Source organism: Zalophus californianus, chromosome 9 (assembly GCF_009762305.2).
Source record: "Zalophus californianus isolate mZalCal1 chromosome 9, mZalCal1.pri.v2, whole genome shotgun sequence".
NCBI classification, from domain to species: domain Eukaryota; kingdom Metazoa; phylum Chordata; class Mammalia; order Carnivora; family Otariidae; genus Zalophus; species Zalophus californianus.
In genome coordinates this window covers 41764515-41786167 of record NC_045603.1, presented here as the reverse complement: position 1 = coordinate 41786167, position 21653 = coordinate 41764515, and the positions used below count along the sequence as shown (strand labels likewise).

Here is a 21653-nt window from a genome sequence, read left to right as displayed (position 1 = left end):
ACTGTGCCTTTGGGCAAACAAGTTTCTTAGATTTAAGCTAGCAAATTACTGCCTCACACCTTTAGGAAACCATGTATACGTTTTACCTGATCTGCAAAGTTATAGGCTGTTATAATTCCCTCAAAGTGGATTTGTACAATTACTTGTGGGTCAGAACTAAGGGCAATTAAAGCTTTGGAAAAATGATGCTTGCTTCCCTCCTTCCTTCCTTCCTTCCTTCCTTCCTTCCTTCCTTTGATGAATTTACTTTGAAGAACCAAAATTTATTTTCTTTTTCCCCCATCTTTATTGTGGTGTAAGTGACAAATAAAACTGTACATACTTAAGGTACATAATTTGATGTTTTGACATAATATACATATATAATTGTCACAATTATATATGTATTTTTGTCACAATCAAGCTAATTAACATGAAAAAATGATGTTTCTAAATTTAAAAAATTTGAGTTGCGGATGATTCCCTCACAATTTTACAAAGGAAATGAAGACAAACTGTAAAAAAATTAAATGACAGAATCTTAGAGCAAGAGAAAACCGTCTCTGGGTCTTGTCTAGACAGGCATTCAGAGAGCAGTGATAGTGTTACTTATTTTTATTTTTTTGCCACCTATTGAGAGAAAGAATATCAATTTTCATGTCATAAATAAATCCCTGAAGGTGATTACATTCCCCCTTCTTTCCCCAGAGAAAAAGGAAATTGAAAATTCCGCATAAAATATACATTATTATACTTGGGCAGGCCTATAGGAGCAAAAGTTTTCTTATAACCTCATTACAATGAAATGATTAACACCTCTTGCATATTAATCAGTTATGATCTTGAAGTTATTTGGTCACTTATACCCCAAACACATGTAACTAATTTGACCCAATACCAAGTTACCTTTTTCTACATAGCAACCACCCATAAACTTATCAGCCTAACACAGCGACCACTTATTAAGCTCACAATTCTCTGGGTTAGCAATTTGACTTGGGCTCAGCTGAGCCATTCTTCTGGTCTTGGCTGGGCTAACCTACGAGTGAATGGCTAGCTGCTGGTTGGCTAAGGGGCTCTGGTTCTGAGGGAGGGCTTGTCTAGGATGACCTCAGCCGGGACAGGTCATCTCTGTTCCACACAGGCCTATGACCTTGAGGCAATTTCCTGGCCTCTCCAGTCCTCTCTGCTGGCTCACTCTCATCAACATACAAATATGCTGTTATTTCTCCAACTCACACCCAGAAAATCCACTTTCATCTCCAGCTAATACCCTATCTCTCTGCTCATTCTTATAGCAAAACTCTTGAAAAGGTGTCCGTACTCACTGTCTCCAATTCTGTTCTTCCCATTTTTGCTTAAAACCTACTCCAAAAGGTTTCAGCCCACACCATTCTGCCCAAACGGCTCTTGTCAAGGTCACCAATAACCTTTATGTTGCTCAATCCAACGATCCGTTCCCACTCCTCACTGTACGTGACCTGTCAGCATTGGACATGTGTCATCACCCGTCCCCTCAAAACACTTCCTTCCCTTGCCTTCTGGGCAGCACCCCCACCTGGCTGTCCTCCTCCCTCACTAGCTTCTCCTTCCAGGTCTCCTTGGCTGGCTCCTTCTCACATTCCTGATCTCTCAACGTCAGAGTTCTTCCAAGCTCAGTCCTTGGACTTTTCTCTTCTCTTCCCTGATTTTATTCACTTCCTGGTGATCTCATCCAGTCTCCCGGTTTTAAGTATCATCAGTACGTTGATAACTCCAAATTTATATCCCCATCCTCTATCCCAAGTCCAGACATAAATATCCAGCTGCTTACAAGTTATCTCCACTTGGATGTTAGATTTTCCTATTTCTGCTGCAACAAACTGAGTGTTAAAACAACATGAATTTAATGGGGCTCCTGGGTGGCTCAATCATTTGGGTGTCTGCCTTTGGCTCAGGTCATGATCTCGGAGTCCTGGGATTGAGCCCCACATCAGGCTCCCTGCTCAGCAGGGACTCTGCTTCTTCCTCTCCCTCTGCCCCTCCCCCCAGTCATGCACTCTGTCTCTCTCTCTCTCAATTAAATAAATAAAATCTTAAAAAAAAAATATGAATTTATTATCTTACTGTTGTGGAGGTCAGAAGTCCAAAATGGGTCTCACTGGGGTAAAGTCAAAGTGTCAGCAGGGCTGCATTCCTTCTAAAGGCTCTAGGGGAGAATCCATTTTCTTAGACTTTCCAGCTTTTAGAGACTGCTGGCCTTTCTTTGCTTGAACATGGCCCCCTTCCATGTTCAAAGCCAGCAATGGCCAGTCAAGTCTTTCCCACATTGCATCACTCTGACACTGTCTTCTTAGTCTCCCTCTCCCACATTTAAAGACTTATGATTATATTACATCCACCTGGATAGTGCAGGATACCCTCCCTATAGTAAGGTCAGCTAATTAGCAACCTTAATTCTATCCACCACTTTAATTCCCCTTTGCCATGTAACCAAACTTATTCACAGGTTCCAGGGATTAGGAACTGGATGGTCCCTGTTGGGATGTCATTACCCTGCCTTCCACAGATGTCTTATAGTCATGTCAAACCTAGCATATCCAGGCTGACCTCCTGATCTTACCAAGCCTGCTCCTCTCTAGGTCTTCTTCAACTTCAGTCCATGCCAACCTCCTCTTTCCAGTTGATTAGAGCAGAAAGTTTAGAGTCAACTTTTTCCTCTTTTCTCTTTCTAGCTCATATCCAATCTGTGAGCAAATCCTGTGGACTCCACCTTCAGAATATACTTAGCGTCTGATGATTCTCACCACCCCCTGTGCAACTACATGGGTTCATTCCCCTCCATTACTCTCCCGGGTTGTTGTTAATGGTCTCTAGATCTCCCAGAGTATCCTAATAGCCTCCCAACCCATCTCTGTGGGTTTCTACCCTAGCCTACAGTCACCTGTCTCCTGCCTGCCCCCACATAGTCTATTCTCAATATAACATCCAGATGATATTTTTTTTAAAGATATTTGACAGAGAGAGAGAGAGCACAAGAGAGGGAGCATAAGCAGGGGGAGCAGCAGGCAGAGGGAGCAGCCGGCTCCCCTCTGAGCAAGGAGCCCAATGTGAGACTCCAGCCCAGGTCCCTGGGATCATGACCTGAGCCGAAGGCAGACACTTAACCAATGGAGCAACCCACCCACCCCATCCAGATGATATGTTTACAACAGAAGTCAGAAGACAGTCAACCCTTCTCAGCTCTGTAAAAACTAATGTGTGCAAGGTCCACAGGATCTGGCCATTCCTCCTACTTCTCCAACCTCTGTTCCTCCCCAACATACTTTCTTCATTCCACCCACCGGGGCCTCCCTGCTTTGTTTCTAACAGTCCAGGCACCTCCTCAGGGCTTTTGTACTTGGCACTTCACTATTTGGGACACACTCTTCTCCCAGAGGTTTACTCTATGGGTCTCTCTTCATCTCCTTCAATCTTTGCTCAAAGTCACATTCTCAGTGAGGCTTATTCATCATCCTTTATTTTTGATTTTTCCCCTTTTTCTTGTATTGAAGTTTAGTTGACACACAATGTTACATTAGTTTCAGGAGTACAAGGTAGTGATGTGACAAATGTACTTGTTATGCTCTGCTCACTGCAGGTGTGGCTACTGTCTGTCACCATGCTGCACTATCATAATACCATTGCCGTATTCCCTCTGCATACTTTTTATCACTGTGACTTATTCATTCCAGAACTGGAAGCCTATACTTCCCACTCCCCTTCACCCACTTTGTTTATTCCCCCCAGCCCCTTCCCCTTTGGCAACCATCAGTTTGTCCTCTGTATTTATGAGTCTGTTTCTGCTTTTTGTTCATTCATTTGTTTTTTCAGATTCCACATATAAGCGAAATCCCTATGATTTTCATTTTCCTCTGTCTGACTTATTTTACTTAGCATAATACCCTGTAGGCCTCTCCACATTGTTGCAAGGGGCAAGAGTTCATCCTTTTTTATGGCCAAATAATACTCCTTTGTATATACATACCACATCTTCTTTACCCATTCATCTATTTTTTTTTTGCAGTAGAGATTCATTTTATTATGTTAGCCACCATACATTACATCATTAGTTTTTGATGTAGTGTTCCATGATTCATTGTTTGCATATAACACCCAGTGCTCCATGCAGTATGTACCCTCCTTAATACCCATCACCAGGCTAGCCCATCCCCCCACCCCCCTCTCCTACCCATTCATCTATTAATGGACACTTGGGCGGCTTCCATATCTGAGCTATTGTAAATAATGCTGCTATAAACATATGGGTGCATATATCTTCTCAAATTAGTGTTTTTGTTTTCTTGGGGTAAATACTCAGTAGTGGAATTACTGGATCATATGTTATATCTATTTCTATTTGAAGAACCTCCATACTGTTTTCCACAGTGGCTGCACCAATATACATCTCAACAACAGTGCAGTGCACAAGGATTCCTTTTTCTTCACATCCTTGCCAACACTTGTTGTCTCATGTTGTTTGGAGTCTAGCCATTCTGACAGGTGTAAGATGATAGCTCATTGTAATTTCAATTTGCATTTCCCTAACGACTAGTGATGTTGAACCTCTTCTCACATCAGCCTTTAATTGCATGCACATGCACAGAAACACGCACATAGAAACCTTTCCTTCCTCAATGCTTTACTTTTTCCAGTAGCATTTATCACATTCCAACTTACCATATAATTTACATTTTATAGGTTTTTTTTTTTCTCTTACCACTAAATAGTAAATTTCATGAAGCAGGGATGCCTTGAGGTATTCCTAATTCTTAGGCCAGTATCAGGTACATAGTAGACAATTGGTTAATATTAGACAAGTAATGATTCTATACCAGTTTTTTCTTTTTTCTTAAGATTTTATTTATTTATTTGACAGAGAGAGAGAGACACAGTGAGAGAGGGAACACAAGCAGGGGGAGTGGGAGAGGGAGAAGCAGGCTTCCCGCTGAGCAGGGAGCCCGATTGCAGGGCTCGATCCAGGACCCTGGGATCATGACCTGAGCTGAAGGCAGACCCTTAACGACTGAGCCACCCAGGCGCCCCAGTTCTATTATCAGTTTTTTCATCAGTAAAATGGGAATAATAAGAATAGTATAGAATAATAACAATAGAATAAGAATACACCATAGAGTTGTTGGGAGAATTTAATAAGTTAATATATGTAAAGTGTTATCACAGAGCCTGGCGCAAAGAAAGCATTAAAAAGATATTTGCACTTATAATCTCTCTACCATTTTTATATTGATTCTTCTCTTGTTACTCAATAAGCACCAAGCAACACCTCTCAAGAGGAACAATAGTAATATGTTGAAAATACACTGTGTCCTAGCAATGAAGATATATGTAAATACTTGCTATTTTATATAATTTAACAAGTCCTCAGCAAGTAAGGATCTTGCAGTAATTGCTATTGGACTCTCTGGGTGTGTATGTTGAGGATAGAATGTTCATTGTTCTTATTTTTCTTTTGGACGCACACATGTTAACACGGACAAAGGAACCTGAACTTTATAAAGTCTCTCACCTGTTCAGAACTAACCACAAAGGGCAGACAGATGAGCTAAATCCTCACGACTGCTGTACTTCCACATTCCTTTGTCATTTTTGGATTTAGCTGATGACCTTCCCGTCTAAAATCGGCACTAGTCTTTCCCAGTTTGAATATTGGCACAAACCGCAGACCATATTAATCTTATTTCAAAATGTCAAAATTCCAATATTCAGAGCATTTGAAGCTACGCAAATATCCTTCTAGAATACATTAAAAAATCAAAGTGTTATCATTGATTTTATTCCTCCGTCCCCTTGCAGCATATACCAAACCAAATCCCAGAGATTCCAGCAAACTTATTTCCATTTCCATACAGTGACGCCAAAGGGTTATTATCTGGAAACCGAAACTCAGTGGAGAGCCAAACTTCAAACTTACACATCTATGAAAATTAAAGTCTGTCCTGGCAAAGTAGGTCAAATATCACCGATGTGTGGCTATTGGATGGTCAGTCTTACTCACTCCCTAGTAAATATGAAGCACCAAAAAAATCAATTTTATAATAAATAGGATAATAGCTGGCTGCTTGTCTCTGATTAAATATCACCTTTGCTATTTAATTCAATTACTTCAGACAGAATTCTATGACATTTGACTCTGAATAAAACACTTTAACACCAAGTTTGAAAACAGCAGTGTGTGGTTGTACCTATCATTCATTGGACAGGGATATCTAGCTAAGGGGGCAAGAAGGCTGAAAGATTTTTGGTTTTTTATTTTTAATTCCAAAGCTTGATTGTGAATATTAGGGATAAAACCTGGAAGACTCAGAGCATAGAGTACATGTCATAAACCATAGAGCTGGAAAGAATAGGTGATAATATTATAGAGGAGGACAGAGGATGGTAGTGAGTTATATACTACCAATGCCTAGATAATTCATAAGACCCTTCCAGAAATTTAGATCAGGCCTGGAGAGAAGGGGAGAAAGGGAAAAGAAGGTAGAAGAGAAAACCCTTGAATGTGGCAATTTATCTAAAGAAAATGAATTTTTCAAAAATGACAGTTATAATGACTTGACAAGATTACATTTTCTGCAATTTACTAAACAGAAATTGGGGACTTGAGATCCAAACTCCTTTTTAAAGCAGTTTTTTAAAAAAATATTTTATTTATTTATTTGAGAGAGAGAGAGAGCACCACCACTGAGGGAGAGGGAGAAGCAGACTCCCCGCTGAGCAGGGAGCCCTATACACAGGGCTCAGTCCCAGGACCCTGGGATCAAGACCTGAGCCAAAGGCAGATGCTTAACCGACTGAGCCACCCAGACAACCCTTAAGCAGTGTTTTAAAAACTGAATATGTGTACACCTGAGTAACAAGGGCTGGGACTATAAAATTCATACCCAGCATACTAGCATTTATTGAGCTTCCAAAGTACTATAGGCACTAGGCTAAGAGCCTTATACGCATTATCACATTTAGTCAATCCAGGGGAAAAAGTGGTCTGAAGGGCTGGCTAGGTATTTTCTATTTGCTGCTCCAGAGCCTTATCTACTTTGCTCTGTGCCAAAAGAGGCTCACTGATATGAACCACAACCACCAGCCACCTTATCCTCCTGCTTCTTATGGGGATTGGCTAATGGTAGGACTGGTGGGGAGGGAGATTCAGGTACTTACTCGCCTCGCTCTCTTTATGTCATATTGCCTTGGCTTGTCTTCATCCCTCCATTGAAGGTGATGGCTCCTATCAGGCAGCCCTCTCCATTGCTACTGTTAAGGACTGAATGTTTGTGTCCCCCTCCCCCAAATTCATATGTTAAAGCCCTAACCCCCAAAGTGATGATATTTGGAAGCAGGGCCTTTGGGAGGTGATTAGGTTTAGATGACATCATGAAGGCAACCCCCCAAGACGAGATTAGCTTTCTTCTAGGAAGAGGAAGAGAGACCAGAGCTTGCTCTTTCTCTGCCATGTGAGGACATGTGGGAAGGCTGCAGTCTGCAAGCCAGGGAATCAGCTCTCACCAGGAACCGAGTCTGCCAGCACCTGGAGCTGGAGCTTCCCAGCTTCCAGAACTGCCAGAAACAAATGTCAGCTGTTCAAGCTGCCCAGGCTATTATATTTTGTTAGAGCAGTCCCGCACCCTAAGACAGCTACCCTCTCAGAGTTCCAGGACGGCTGCCCTCCACTGCCCCTTCAGGCACAGGGAAGATGGGGCTCCCTGACACCACCAGTCGCAAAGCCCTGCACTATTCCTTTCTGATTTCCCTAAAGCCTGCCCACGAGTTAGTCAATAGGCACCTTCTGCTGAGGCTGTCAGAGTGCCCTCTCTTTCCTGCCAGGACACTCACTAATATACATGTAGTTCCTAAGCGGAGACCGGCTGACCATTTCTCAACAGGAATTTCCCCATCTGTGGGGCTACATGGCTCTTCATGCCTCTTCCAACTCTGAGAGTCTCTCTGCTTACAGTTACACTAATGAAGACATTCGTTGTGTTTTTATCCAATCATACATGACATAGCAACATTTTCCTGGAAAAAGTTTACATTCTGTTCAGCAAGCTTATTTTGTCTATCCTCCCAGAAGCTGTTGTGTTGTGACCTCCCACTGGACTCGATTTAAAAGAAAAAGGAATGGAGAAAAAGCCACTGACAGTTCCAGTGTCAGTGCTGGAGAGCCCTCCATCTACTGGGTGTCCCTGGAGAGTCCACGGCTTCTGTGACGGGGACAACTGGTTCTCTAGAGATGGATGCAGAACCCAAGAATGCGGCTCACTGCATGAAGAGGGCCTCCTGTCCACCAGCTCAGCCACTCGCAGGGCTCAAAGCTTTGCTTGGGAGGTACGTCGTGATGCTTCGGAAAGCAGCAACATTTATTTGTCAGTGTTTCCGGGGTGTTCCGCTCCCCTGGAGAGCCGGAATCCGCGAATGCTATGGTAAAACGGAGTGAGAAAAAATAATGAAGGAAACAGTCCAGTGCGTCTCAAACCATCTCACCTCTCCATCCCATCTCCTTTTGTCTAATAACAAGGAATAATCGCCAAATTGTTGTTCACGTTGTTGTAATTACTGCTAACAATCCCTTACACTTGTCTAAGGCTTTATAATTCATGGAGCCTTTCGTTTTATTCTCACAAGGATCTCATGTGCGTGCACTCACACACACGCGTGCACCTGTGAAAATAAATAGGGCAGGTATTCTCTTTTATTTTTATTGTTGGTGTTTTGTTTGTTTGTTTTTTAAGTTCTCACAATATCTTATCTCTTCCCGTTCCAACCCTTCAGTGCTTTTTATGATATATTATAAATATGCCTTTTATTGATCTTTGTAATAGTAATCTTATTAGTAATACTATGTGTTCTGTATTATTTGTTAGATATTCATTTGTTGACTATCTTCTGTAAACAGTGAGGTGTTATGGGGAATACGAGACCATTTCTGTCCAGTAGAACTTTCTGCAATGATGAAAATATTCTAAACATGTTGTTGAAAACTGACCTCTGTGCTATGGAGCCAAAATATAATGTGAGGACAGAATGTGGGATAAAGAACAATAGCTTGATTGCTTTGCCGGCAACAGAGGCTGCAGCAGGCTAAGGCCTTCAAAAACTGCAAGCCCGCCTGAAGGAAGGGGCTGGAACGGAAATATAGGATCTAGCCAGTTTTGACAGGAATTGTATATGTGCTGCCAGCTTTGTTCATCATGTCTTCAGGGTGGTACTGGGTTCCTGAAACAAAAGGCTAAGAAGGGAGGAGGGGAGGTTTGAAGAAGAAAGGAAAAATGTTACTTTAAAATTGAGCTTGGCTGAAGCATTAGTGCATCCATTTTGATTTTTGTCCAACTTTATGCTTCTAAGCATTTTCAAAGGTACTGTGTCCATTATGTTAGCAACTAACCTCATGTGGCCATTGAGGATTGGAAATCTGGCTAATACAACTGAGGAATTGAGCGTTTAGTTGTTTTTGTTTTTGTTTTTGTTTTGAGAGATTGTGCAAAACTATTGTATTTACAAAAATGGCACAAAAGTGAATTCAACAGTCGATGCTCATGCACACTTCATTCACATCTTCAACAAAAGATATTCTAACACTATAGAACTGAATAAGAGTACTAGAACTGAATAAGAATACTAGCTTCAACAGCAGCTGTTAAGCACTAGAGTCACATAAGTTAAACCAGAATGGGCAAATATTGCCCAAGTAAAATTCTATTGTTAAAGCTGAAACAGGTCTAAGGCCATTCAAGTTCAAGCACAGAGATACAAATCTTTCAGAGCCCCATCTATTTTTCTTTGAAGAATGTGACCTTCCTTCCAACTTGTGGTCTTAAACTTCTGTTTTACAAATACAAAAGGAAAATACAAAAGAGATCAATACAATAGAGGTTATATTAAATAAGAGTACCATACATAGCTGTAATTAAGATGAATTAAAGAAAGCCAAAATATTAACATTGTAAAACTTGCCTGATACTTGTTGAATCAGTCCTGTACTAGGAGTTAGGTAATATATACACTTATTTTCAAGTAGATTATGTTAACTTATTTTAACGTAATGTTAATTTTTTTAAAAGATTATTTATTTATTTATTTTAGAGAGAGAGTATGAGCAGGGAGGACAGGCAGAGGGAGAAGCAGACCCCCTGCTGAGCAGGGAGCCTGATGCAGGGCTTGATCCCAGGACCCCAGAATCATGACCTGAGCCAAAGGCAGATGTTTAACTGACTGAGCCACCCAGGCACCCCAATGTTAACTTTTAAAAATCAAAATGTTTGACTTTAATAGCTATTATCTTTGGCAGTGCAGCTCTAAAACCAGAGTAGCTACTCTTATTTTGCAGGAATTTAGAATCCAGAGGGATGTTGTTGTAGAAGTGGGTGGCCGGCAGGAGGCATGGCTTGAGAACAAGTACAAACTATTGTATAAAATTCAAAATTATACCAAATACATCTAAACACTGAGATCATCTAATGAAGCTATCAGTGCGGGATGAGGTTAGTTGAAAGAAAGCATTCAGGGAAAATGGGATTTCAGGAACTACTATGATGGAGGAAGGAAGAGCAGAGGCAAGTAAAAGAAAAAGGACCATTTGGAGGAGTGAAAGGGATGGACCCCTGAAGAACAGGAAATGGGAGAGAAGTAAGTGATTCACACCTAGCTGCTGAGAGACTTTGAGGCAAATCTGAAGTGAATGTGGATATTGACCCTGACTAGTGAAGGGTGGCACCATACGCCAGCCCAAGAATACCTTTTTGGCATAAGGAGTATTTCAAGAAACAGCAAACACAGGAGAAGCTCTGAAAACAGAACAGAAGTCATCCTTTTGTAAGATAAATTTATATTATTAGGAAATTTCCATTTATAAAGTGTCTCCCTCTCTGTACCAGGAAGAGAAGGTTGACTAAGTCACAAGAAACTCAACAATGCAGAAGTCACCAACTTAAATCTTATCGGTAAATCTTACTCTTGTTTACTATACTTGTCCTGCTCCTCTCCCCATAACTAACTTCCCCCACACCCTTCTTTCATCCTTAACTAAAGATGGTTTCAAGCCTGAATTCTACACCACCTCTGAGAGTTACTCAGCTTTCTGAGTACATCCCATGTATACATCAGATATACGTTATAAATTTCTGTTTGTATTTCTCTTATTAATATGTCTTTTTCATTTTTTTAAAGATTTTATTTATTTATTTGAGAGAGAGTAATTGAGAGAGAGAGAGAGCACGCGCACGAGCGGGGGGAGGGGCCGAGGAAGAGGGAGAGAGAGAATTTCAAGCAGACTCCCTGCTGAACAGGGAGCCCGATGCGGGGCTCAAACCCAGGACCCTGGGATCATGACATGAGCCGAAGGCAGATACTTAACCGACTGAGCCATGCAGGCACCCCTAATCTGTCTTTTTTAAAGGGCTCCAGCTGAGAACTTAGAAGGGTAGAAGGACCTACATTAGCAACATGGGAAGACATTATGGGATAGTGTGGACACTGCAAGAGGAAAACAAGTGGAGAGGAAGAAAGTAAACCAGAGAGAAAAGCAAAACAAAACTAAACCCTAAAAATGTTGGAGTGCTGTGACCTGGCACATCTTTTGTTGTTTCATTTATTTCCTAAAAATGGTTTCAAATATTAACAGAAGATTAGCTAACTCATTTGCTGGTTTCTGAATTTGTGTAGGAGAGGAAATTTTTAATCCACCCTTCTAAATTCTGTGGCTGGTCTAATAATTAAAATGACATAGGACAGATTAACAGAAGAAAAACAAATTTAATTATGTACATGTACAGGAGACCCAAAAGGCAGCCAGGCAATTGAGGTTTATATAACATCCTGAGCTAAGGAAAGGAAAGGGGCCTGGGGCTTCAAAGTGGGGAAGGCAATTTACAGGAAGGGGAGAGGAGGCAATGTTTGACAAACACAGGTTATGCAGATCAGTTTCTTAAGTAAAAATGGTTTATCTCTGGTAGTAGCTCTCTTCCTGACATAGGCCCCCTTTCCAATGTAAATTTCCTTTATAATTGTAGATTTCCCCCTCAAATGGAGAAATTTATATTTCTTTTAGGCAGTTAAGGGGGAGGTTAAGAACTTTTCCTGAGCCTTCTGGGTCTTGATTGCCTTCAGCTCAAAGTAATCCTCATGCAGGAGTGCCATTTTTTTTTTTTTTGAAAGGGAGGGTGAGGGTGGTCTTGTTCTGAACCCCTTTGTTTGCATCATATTGGGAAATACATATGGTCTTTTATTATTAAACATAATCTCCAGCTCTTTTGCAAATGATTTTATATTTAATCTAATGACTTTCCACTAACCTCTCTTTTCCTTCAACCCTATAAACATGCACACACACCTCACACTCCTGCCCAACACCATGTTCAGAACAGTGCTTCTCAAACTATCTGAGGTGAAGAACCCGTTTTTTCTCTTTTCCCAATCCATCATGAACTCAAACTTTTATAAAATACAGCAAAAAAAGAACAAAACTAGAAAAATGGAATAAAAAGACATACAAAATACAAGCCAACTTTTCTGCTCTTAAATTCAACATATATAAAGTACTCTGACATATTGCTTTAAAAGTTTCTAAATGTTTACCCTCAATTTATTACTTATTTCCTTATGGACTGTGTTAAAAATGATTAAAGAAGACAAATTAGGTGATACACCTCACAAAGGGGACAGCCTCCATTCCGAGAACCGTAAAGTGGGGAGGAAGCCTGAAAGCTTTTACAGGACAAAGAATAAGAACAAGGAAGAGAGAAATAGAAAATATCAGATTGGCTGGGGCAACATAGTCAAACTTGCTTGGGGTGAGAAGGAAGAAGGAAATAAACATAGAGTCCAGAGTTGGCGGTAACTGGGGACTGGCTAACTGGATATTCTGTTTCTGGTGAAGCTGAGAATTTACAGGGACATGAAAGTTATGTGAGTTTCAGTTTGCTGATGTGGCACCCAGGGAAGGAGCAGTTCCATCTTCTAACTAGAGATTTATTTCAAAAACTGGTAACAAATAATTTGCTATTTGGCACCTGCCCATGCATCATACTTTCAATAGCATTGACTTAGATGTGTGATGATTTGTCTATGTAGAATGTTGTATAATAAATAGAAATTATTATTTCTATATATACATAACAGACTGCATAAACAATATTATCTTTCTGATGTTCAACTATTTATGCCTTTTTAAAAAAAGATTTTACTTATTTATTTGAGACAGAGTGAGAGAGAGGGAGCACGAGCCAGGAGAGGGACAGAGGAAGAAGCAGACTCCCCACTAAGCAGGGAGCCCAATGTGAGGCTCGATCCCAGAACCCTGAGATCATGACTTGAGCCAAAGGCAGATGCTTAACCAACTGAGCCACCCAGGTGCCCCTATTTATGCCTTTAAAATAAAGCAAATCATTTGAAGTTCATAATCTTTAAGGAATCAAGTTTTTTCTGAGAAGTCCTCTTTAGTTCTTGGCTTATTTTCTTGCACTCGTAAATATCAAAAAGAAATGTCAGTTTTCCAACGGATTCTTCTGTTCAAATAAAAATATGTTGGACACCCCAAATGAATATCTATGGGTATTGATCTCTAATACTTTATGTTTGTCTGTTTAATGTGTTTCTTGTTAAGAACATTTTTATTTGTAAATGAAATCTTACAAGACAGTTGCTCATAACATTACAGTTTATTGCCACAAAAAAAGAGTGATCTATCAGAAAATGACTGAGTTTTCACAAACATCAATGTCGTACTGCTGTGTGAGGAAATGGAAGAAGTCTGGCCAAGAGAGAGGCGAGGAAATAGTGTTTAGCACTGCAAGGATTTGCAAATGTGCAAAGGACAAATTTGTTTATTAAAAACAACTGGCTTAAAGTTTTATATACTTTAAAAATTCCTTCATCGAACACTGCCTTTATTCCTCTTAAATTTTAGGACAAACATAAAATCATAACAGAAGCCTACAGGAAAAAAAGCAAGTGCCTATCACTTAGGAATAACAGCCTCAGAAAAAACTGAAATTCAAGCTCAAATGCTGTTGGCATTTATTTTCCCTTCACTCCCTTAAAATTTTGGAGACTTTGCATTCTATTTCCAAAAAATGTGATTAGTATTTTAACATTTCTACCAATTATGCTGAGCAATCTAATTTAACCTCCATTTAAGAGAAAGGTTTCTTGGTCTTCTTGCAAGTTTATTACTATACAACATGAAAAACAATTGTTATGGGTGATCCTTGATTGGATCCTAGATTGGAAAAAACCCCAAAAACAAAAAACCTTTGACAGGCATTATTAAGACAATGGAGAAAATTTGAATATAGGCAATATATTAGATAATTTTATTATATCAACGTTAAATTTCTTTGGTGTGATATGGTATTATGGTTATATAGGAGAGTGTCCTTGTTCTTAGAAAACACATGGTAAACTATTTAGAGGGAAAGTGTCATGATGTCTACAATATACTTTCAAATGGCTCAACATTAAAAAAAGGCACATGGAGATAAGTAGGTAGATAGATAGATAGATAGAATAGATGATAGATAGATAGATAGATAGATAGATAGATAGATAAATAGATAGAGCAAGCCAATGTGGCAAAGTGTTGATAACTGGTATATTTAAGCAAGGCTGTTCCTAACCCTGGGTCAAAAGTACAAATGGAGACTCATATACTATGCCTAAATACTTACAGTTATAAAGCAAACTCATAAAATAATATAATACCTTCTAGCCTTTATTTTGATGAATACATCTTCATAATGATCTGGAAACCAAGTTTAAATTTAGAATTCACAAACTCCTGCAAGTTTTATGTTAGAACATAGTAATTCAAGGAAAGCCAGCCCTGGTCTCCTGGCCTGCAGCCATTTCCATTTCTCTCCCCATCCCTAAGTCCATCCATATCATAAGGGGCTCTATGCACATTTGTGTGGACCTCAGTTCATGCGTTCAAGTGCCATCTGTGGGGTAGCAGAATATGAAACCCCAAAACATGACCCTTTGGCATAAGGATTATTTTGAGCTAAAGGCAACTGAGAAGAAGCAGATATAAAAAAGCTCCGTGCCCTCCCTCTATTTGCCTAAAACCAGGACATAAATTTTCAAGGGTATCCCTCTACTCTCTATCAAGAAGGACAAAACCAATCACCAGAGATAACTTTAGATCCTATCAGCCTGGATATGGCACTGGAAGAATCTCTACAACATACTTTACTATCCAGGTTTTGTCTACCATTAGTTTCCTATATATCTGCCTCCCTATTATTTGCTGCCCCAGGGACTCAAAGTCTTTTTCCTTTGTCTTGTCACTTCTATAAAAATGTATTGTTCCTTTGCTAAGACACTATGTAAACTCAGGGTCTAAATAAACCTTTGAGTTACTCATTTTTCCCCGGGTATATGAGGTGTACATGTTAATAAACTTTTATTTGTTTTTCTCTTATTAATCTGTCTTTGGTTATAGGGAATCCAGCCAAGAACTTAAAAGGGTAGAGGGAAATTACTTTTCCTCCCCTACCCATCCGTATCACCTCATCCATATCATCCATAACCGCTCCCACAAATGGCTGTTTCTTGGCCACCTTTGGGCCAAAGGATAATGGATGTGGTCTAACCTTAGGAAAACAGACCCCAAAAAGATGAAAGTAGCAGGGATTCCAGGGTCTACAATACCTGCAGCATGGAATAAAAGTGAGGGGTTGTGGTAGGAGCTAAGTTCCAGAGGGGCATGCCTCTTGGCTCAGAATACTTCTCATCTCCTGGGGAGGACCAATGCTGGAGGAGAAAAGGGCCCTCCAAAGGATGGGTAGCATTGGATCTAGGTGAAGGGATATGGATTTCCAATGAAATTATTCTTTCAATTTTTAACTTGAACATTTTGGTGTACTTTTTCCCACTTTCCAAAAATGCATTGGAGACGATTTGGAAAAAAAATGTTTTATATCCTGTTCTTTTCACATATCATTCTAACAACTGCAGAGGGAGGAAAATTAATCTTCCTTCTACCCTAGGAGTTCTTAGCAAAGACCTCTGTAGTAAAAGAAGTTTATTAACATGTATACTTCATGTATATTTGGGAGATGCCCAGGGAAAAATGAGTAACTCAGAGGTGGCTTAGAGTTCAGGCTTCATTAAATACCATCTTTTTTTTTTTTTTTTTTAATTTTTTATTGTTATGTTAATCACCATATATTACATCATTAGTTTTTGGTGCAGTGTTCCATGATTCATTGTTTGTTCACAACACCCAGTGCTCCATGCAGAACGTGCCCTCCTCAATACCCATCACCAGGCTAACCCATCCCCCCAAGCAGGCTATTAAATACCATCTTAATTGGGAAGGGAAGGGGGGTATAGGCCTCTTAGAGGGTAGAAAGTGAGTTTTAGGGAAGATGAATGGATTCTTGGAAAAAATAGATGGGAGACATGACAGTCTGTGATGAAGTTTGGGTGTGGTGTCAGTGATTCTTGGTTGGTAAAGCTCCCAGGGAGGGGATAACTGAGTTCCTTTTGTTGTTCTGTCTTGGGGCAGATATGATATGTTCAGAGAAAGCCCCTCCTTGCATTTAATATTTTTCAAATGCCTGCAACTCAAAATAATTAATATGCCAAAACAGCATATTTTGAGGTGGCATGTCCTGAACTCCTACACTCATATTTTGAGATGGCACATTCTGCTACCCTTAGCAATAATTATTTACATGATTAAAACCTCTTTGCAAACATTATTTTTAATATTCATTATATGTGATTTGTGATATTGTGATTTATAATAAAGGAAATACATATTTGGTCTTTATGACTGTTCCTGGCACAGAGCTCCTAAAACCCCTGGAATTGCCTAGGTGTTGACAGTGGGACAAGGTGTCTTTTGTCATGTTAATGAGGTGACTGGTGGATCGCTGGGAGGGATGAGAGCTCCTTGTTGCCAGGGGAAACAGCCAGGTGTTTAGAGGGCTGGAATTTTCAATCCCACCTCTTGATTTTTGAGGGGGAGAGGGGCTGGAGATAGAGTTTAATCACCAATGGCCATTGATTTAATCATTCGTGCTTCCGTAATGAAGCTTCCATAAAAAACCAAAAGGACTAGATTCAGAGAGCTTTCTGGGTGGGTGAATGCATGGAAATTTGAGGATAGTGGTATGCTCAGAGAGTGTGAAAGCTCTGAGCCCCTTCCCACATGTACTGTTTTATAACATATCCTTTTATAATAAACTGGTGTATGTTTCTCTGAGTTCTGTGAGATGTTCTAGCAAATTAATTGAATCTAAGGAGGAGTTTGTAGGAACCTCCCATCTATAGCCACCTGGTCAGAAGCACACGTGACAGACCTGCACTGACATTGACTTCTCAAGGAGGTGGAGGCACACTCTTATACAACTCAGTCCTTAATCTGTGGGATCTGAGGCTATTTTCTAGATAAGTAGTGTCAGAACTGAGTTGAATTGTAGGCCACCTGGTCAGTGTCTAGTGGGAATTTCCCATTTACAGAACTCAGGCATGTGGCCATGTCAGACTTGTAGGAGAGCTGGAAAAGGCAGTCTGAAAGCCCAGAAGGAGAGGGAAATAATGTGACTCAACCCATCCAAACTCTTCTGTCTACTAAGAGAGTATACATCTGCAGGTTGTACAGGTCATTTACGGTTTCAGCCTGTCAGTGGACGTAAGCAAGAGGCCTCTAGGGTTTTGTTTTGTTTTGTTTTGTTTTTTTCATTTCCTGGAGGAGTCCATGAACCTCTCTACTCTGCCATGGATCTCATAGGATCCCCCTTCGGTCTCCAGCCTCCATGAATACTTGAGATTGGAAACCCTCAGGAGGAATTTGTCTTGCCAACAATCCCTTTCAAATGGACTCCATGACAACGGTTCTGTTAGCCCTTGTGTTTGAGCCAGTTTGGTGGTGATATTCACTGTATTCACTCTAGTGTGTAGACTGTATTCACTCTAAATGAGGAGTCCTTGCATTTGTGGAAATTGCTTCCCAATGGTCTCTCTGCAATTTTTTAAAATGATGCATTTCTTATAAAGGAGGCCCAAGTTACTTATTTTAGTTTAAACTCATAGTGTTATTTTTATAACTGGAGCAGAGAGTGACTGTGTGCTTATTCACTAAAATTTTGAGAAAATGTCAGGCCTTAATGGATTTATATTTCAAACCTTCTGACTTTACTTTCTTTACATTGATTTTAGGTACTGACTGAACTTATAATCAAGTTGAATGTCTGGCAGAGTTGGGGAATTCAGTTGCTGTCATGCTAAATAAAGGCTTTAATCTGGGGAAAAGGAGATTAAAAAGATCATTTTAAGTTAAAGAATAGGGGTTCATTTGAGCATCTCCAAAAGAAAGCTCCAAATTACCCAAAACTGGATAAGTCCTAAGGAAGTCTTATTGGAAATGATTTTAGCTAGTAGGCCTACCAGTCAGGCTAGTTGGCAGTGTTTGCCCATGAGCAAGAAGGTTGAAAATTGACTTCAGATGGTTAGTCATCAATACACACACACAGGAATCTGCCAAAGAATCTTTGAGGAGCAGAGAGACACATGGGTGCAGACGGCCTCAACCCAAATTCTCAAAATATTAGGGGAACACAATAGGAGTAGTGAGGATACTATTTGTGTTCCTTAGAGGAAACATTAACTGTGAAAAAAATTTTTTTCCCGTCGCTTTAGGAAAAAGGCAAAAACAAAAGAGATGCCAGAAATGTGTTGCTGTAAATAAACTACTACTATTGGCAAAACAATTAATCATTTACTCAACAAGCGTTTATTAAGTACTGGCAGTAAGTACTGGAGATAGGAAGATGAATGAAAGTTTCTGCCCTCAAACAGCACATAGACTAAGGCAGAGGAAAATAATTACAAAACAGTGTCATAAGGGCTGTAAGGGAGGCATGCATAAGTCGTGGCGGGGCACAGAGAAGGAAGCAAGTCTGGAGAGGACGGTTAGGGAAAAACTTACTGAAAAGACCCTTGGGATGCATCTCAGAGGATGAACAGGAGTTTGCCAGTATAAGCAGCACTTTCCTAAGAGAGGAAAAGCATAGCAAAGCTTGTCAGAGCAGAAAGGCATGCTCCAACTTTCACATCAATTTGGTTACTAAAGCTGTTTTCATGGCAGAACTTTTTTTATTTCAAGGTTTTCTCTTTTGATTTGCTTTTCTTTACATTTTAGAGAAAGTGTGTCTCTGTGGAAATACATAGCGGGGCGCCAAAGCAATCTCACCATTGTGGAGTCGAAAGCACTCAGGATGACATCTGAATCTCTGCTGCTGACCGCGTTTCCCTAAGATTCCCTGGCAAAACCATGTGGATGAGAGCATGACCATTAGAAAAAGGTCATTTTAAACCTCTGTTTTTTTTTTTTTCAAATTAAAAACATACAAACCACTTTTCTATAGTCATATAGTTAACTTTTGATTATTCAGGGACACGGCGATAAAAGTTAGGATGACCAAACCAGGAAAAACAGGGGAAAGAAAAAAGGAAACGACTGTAAAGTTCATTTTTAAAAATCAGAGTAAAATGAAAGAATTAAAATCAAGTATACCTGTTCTTACACTAATTATGAATGGACTGAATTTGCCCATTAAAGTTAGAAATTGAGTGAGCTTAAAAAGAATAAACCACCCTAAATGTCGTTTCCAACAAACACCTGACACACAATGACAAAAAGGAAATGGGATAGTAAGTTATCTCAAAATCCACACTTGCTCATGATTTTAACTGCTTTCCTCCATCCGAATTCTCGCCTCAAGCAAGGTTTTTAGAAAAGTCAAATTGGCCATCTTAAGGACCCCTAATATTTACCGACAACATAATTCTCCAATGGCAATATAAGTAAAGAATTTATGTTAAAGCAAGTTGTATCTGTCAGGGTCCAGTCAGGAAGACAGAAATTGCAACAACAGACAAGTTCATATGAGAAACTGGTTACACAAGTTGTTGGAGGGACCAAAGGGCAAAAGGAGGCACAGCAAGGTGACACAGCGAATGCAGGAAACAGCCACCATCCTAAGGCTGGGGGAAGCAAAAGGGAAGTTGGGGCTGTCAGAATCTCGAAGTCAGAACCCAACTTGTAATACCTGAAACCTAGAGCCTGTTGGAGGATTTTCTCCCAACACTGCTCATGTCATGTTATGTTAGGAAAGATAGATAGTAGGCATGCCCCAGGAAAATTCTCTCTGTTCTGATGTAGGAAAGACATTATTAGGTATTAGGGTTCGAAGCTGACCGCCAAGAAAGAATTCTTGAGACATGTTTGGTGCAAAAAAGTGATTTTATTAAAGCATGGGGACAGGACCCGTGGGCAGGAAGAGCTGCGCCGGGGTCATGAGGAATGGCCCATTATAGGCTTTCAAGTTGGGAGGAGGTTAGGGAGAGCCTAAGTCTCTAAGGAATTTTGGAAGCAAGGTTTCCAGGACCTTGAGGGGGCTAGTTATTGTTGAGAAAAGGTCATTTATTACCATCTAATAAAACCTTAGTCATGAGACCCTTCAGATGTATATCGGTGTGCCATATGCTTGGGGGTGATTGCCAACATGGATCTTGGGGGGCCGTTTAGAGATAAAGGAAGTTTCCAAAAAAAATATGTTAAAGTAGACTTACAGGATCCTGGGGGGCGGGGCGCAGTCAGGCTAGGATTGCCTTCTGCCCCTAGCAAAGTATTAACATTGAGGCAGTTGAGTCCCTAGAGGAATGTCACTCTGCCTGTTTCAAGGACTTGTCAATGGGCTATAGGTAGTAAGGAAATTCAATAATTTTTCTTCTGCCTTTGTTTCCCACATCATGTTCCTTACCACAGGCTTATCCTTAATCCTGTTTCCTGGTGAAGAGGATACACCACATGGGACTCCAGGGTCTCCTTTTTCTAAAGAAGGCAACTCTTTAAGTCTTACAACCCTACAAGTTGGCCAAATAGCCTCCTAGGCACCATTACTTTAGGACCACACCAAAATTGTAGGGGTGGCAAATAGGATCGTTCCAGTGGCAAAACAAATAAACAAGCAAACAGGCTAACTCAAGAAAGAAAGGAAAGGAAAGGGCTGCACTTGGGCTTCTTCTATAGCCTAAAGCAGAGTTGATCCTGATCATTCTAGAAATCAACAATTACAACTTTCTAGGATATTATATATCCTCTCTTGAGAAGACAGGAGTGGTTCCTGCACCATTTTTCCTGAATTCCAGATAATAGGAAACAGCTTCTATCAACCCAAATTAAGAAGGGAAGATGTCACTTTTATAGAAAGATAAAGATACAGAGGATAAAAGCTTCTATTCGAAGTCCTTTTTGACCTTCTGGTCAAAAGAGCTTCAGTAGAAATGGGGTTTTTCTAATTGCTAAGAGAACACTGGAAAGATCACTCAAAACTGGAAGCGTCAAAATATGCCTACTGATGTGTGCATCAACTTGGACAAGGTTTTAATTCATCGTAGTCGGTCCGTGCCCCCTGAGAGCTGAGCCCTGTGCCAGAAAGTCATAATAAGATTACCTGGCTTTCTCTGTCCCTGTGCTATCAATCAACACTGTGGTTGATGAAGTTACATAAAATAATCAGATAAGCCTCTGATGCAATGATGATAATGACAAAAAAAGCAGTGAAATAAAATAGAGCCAACACCAATCAATCCCCTTGCATAAAAGTTAAATTTAGAAAGTTTGCAAACCTAGGACACTG

General features: G+C 40.2%; 1 long non-coding RNA gene across 2 annotated transcripts in view; it reads left to right on the top strand.

Annotated features, from left to right (window-relative positions):
• LOC113922194 overlaps window positions 1-19346 on the top strand; it is a 33773-nt gene extending 14427 nt beyond the window's left edge. For both annotated transcript variants that reach the window (XR_003519926.2, XR_003519927.2), the window contains exons 3-4: window positions 8078-8334; window positions 19151-19346. This is a non-coding gene — a long non-coding RNA (uncharacterized LOC113922194). The remainder of the gene's footprint in view (window positions 1-8077; window positions 8335-19150) is intronic.
• Window positions 19347-21653: the final 2307 nt, after the last annotated feature.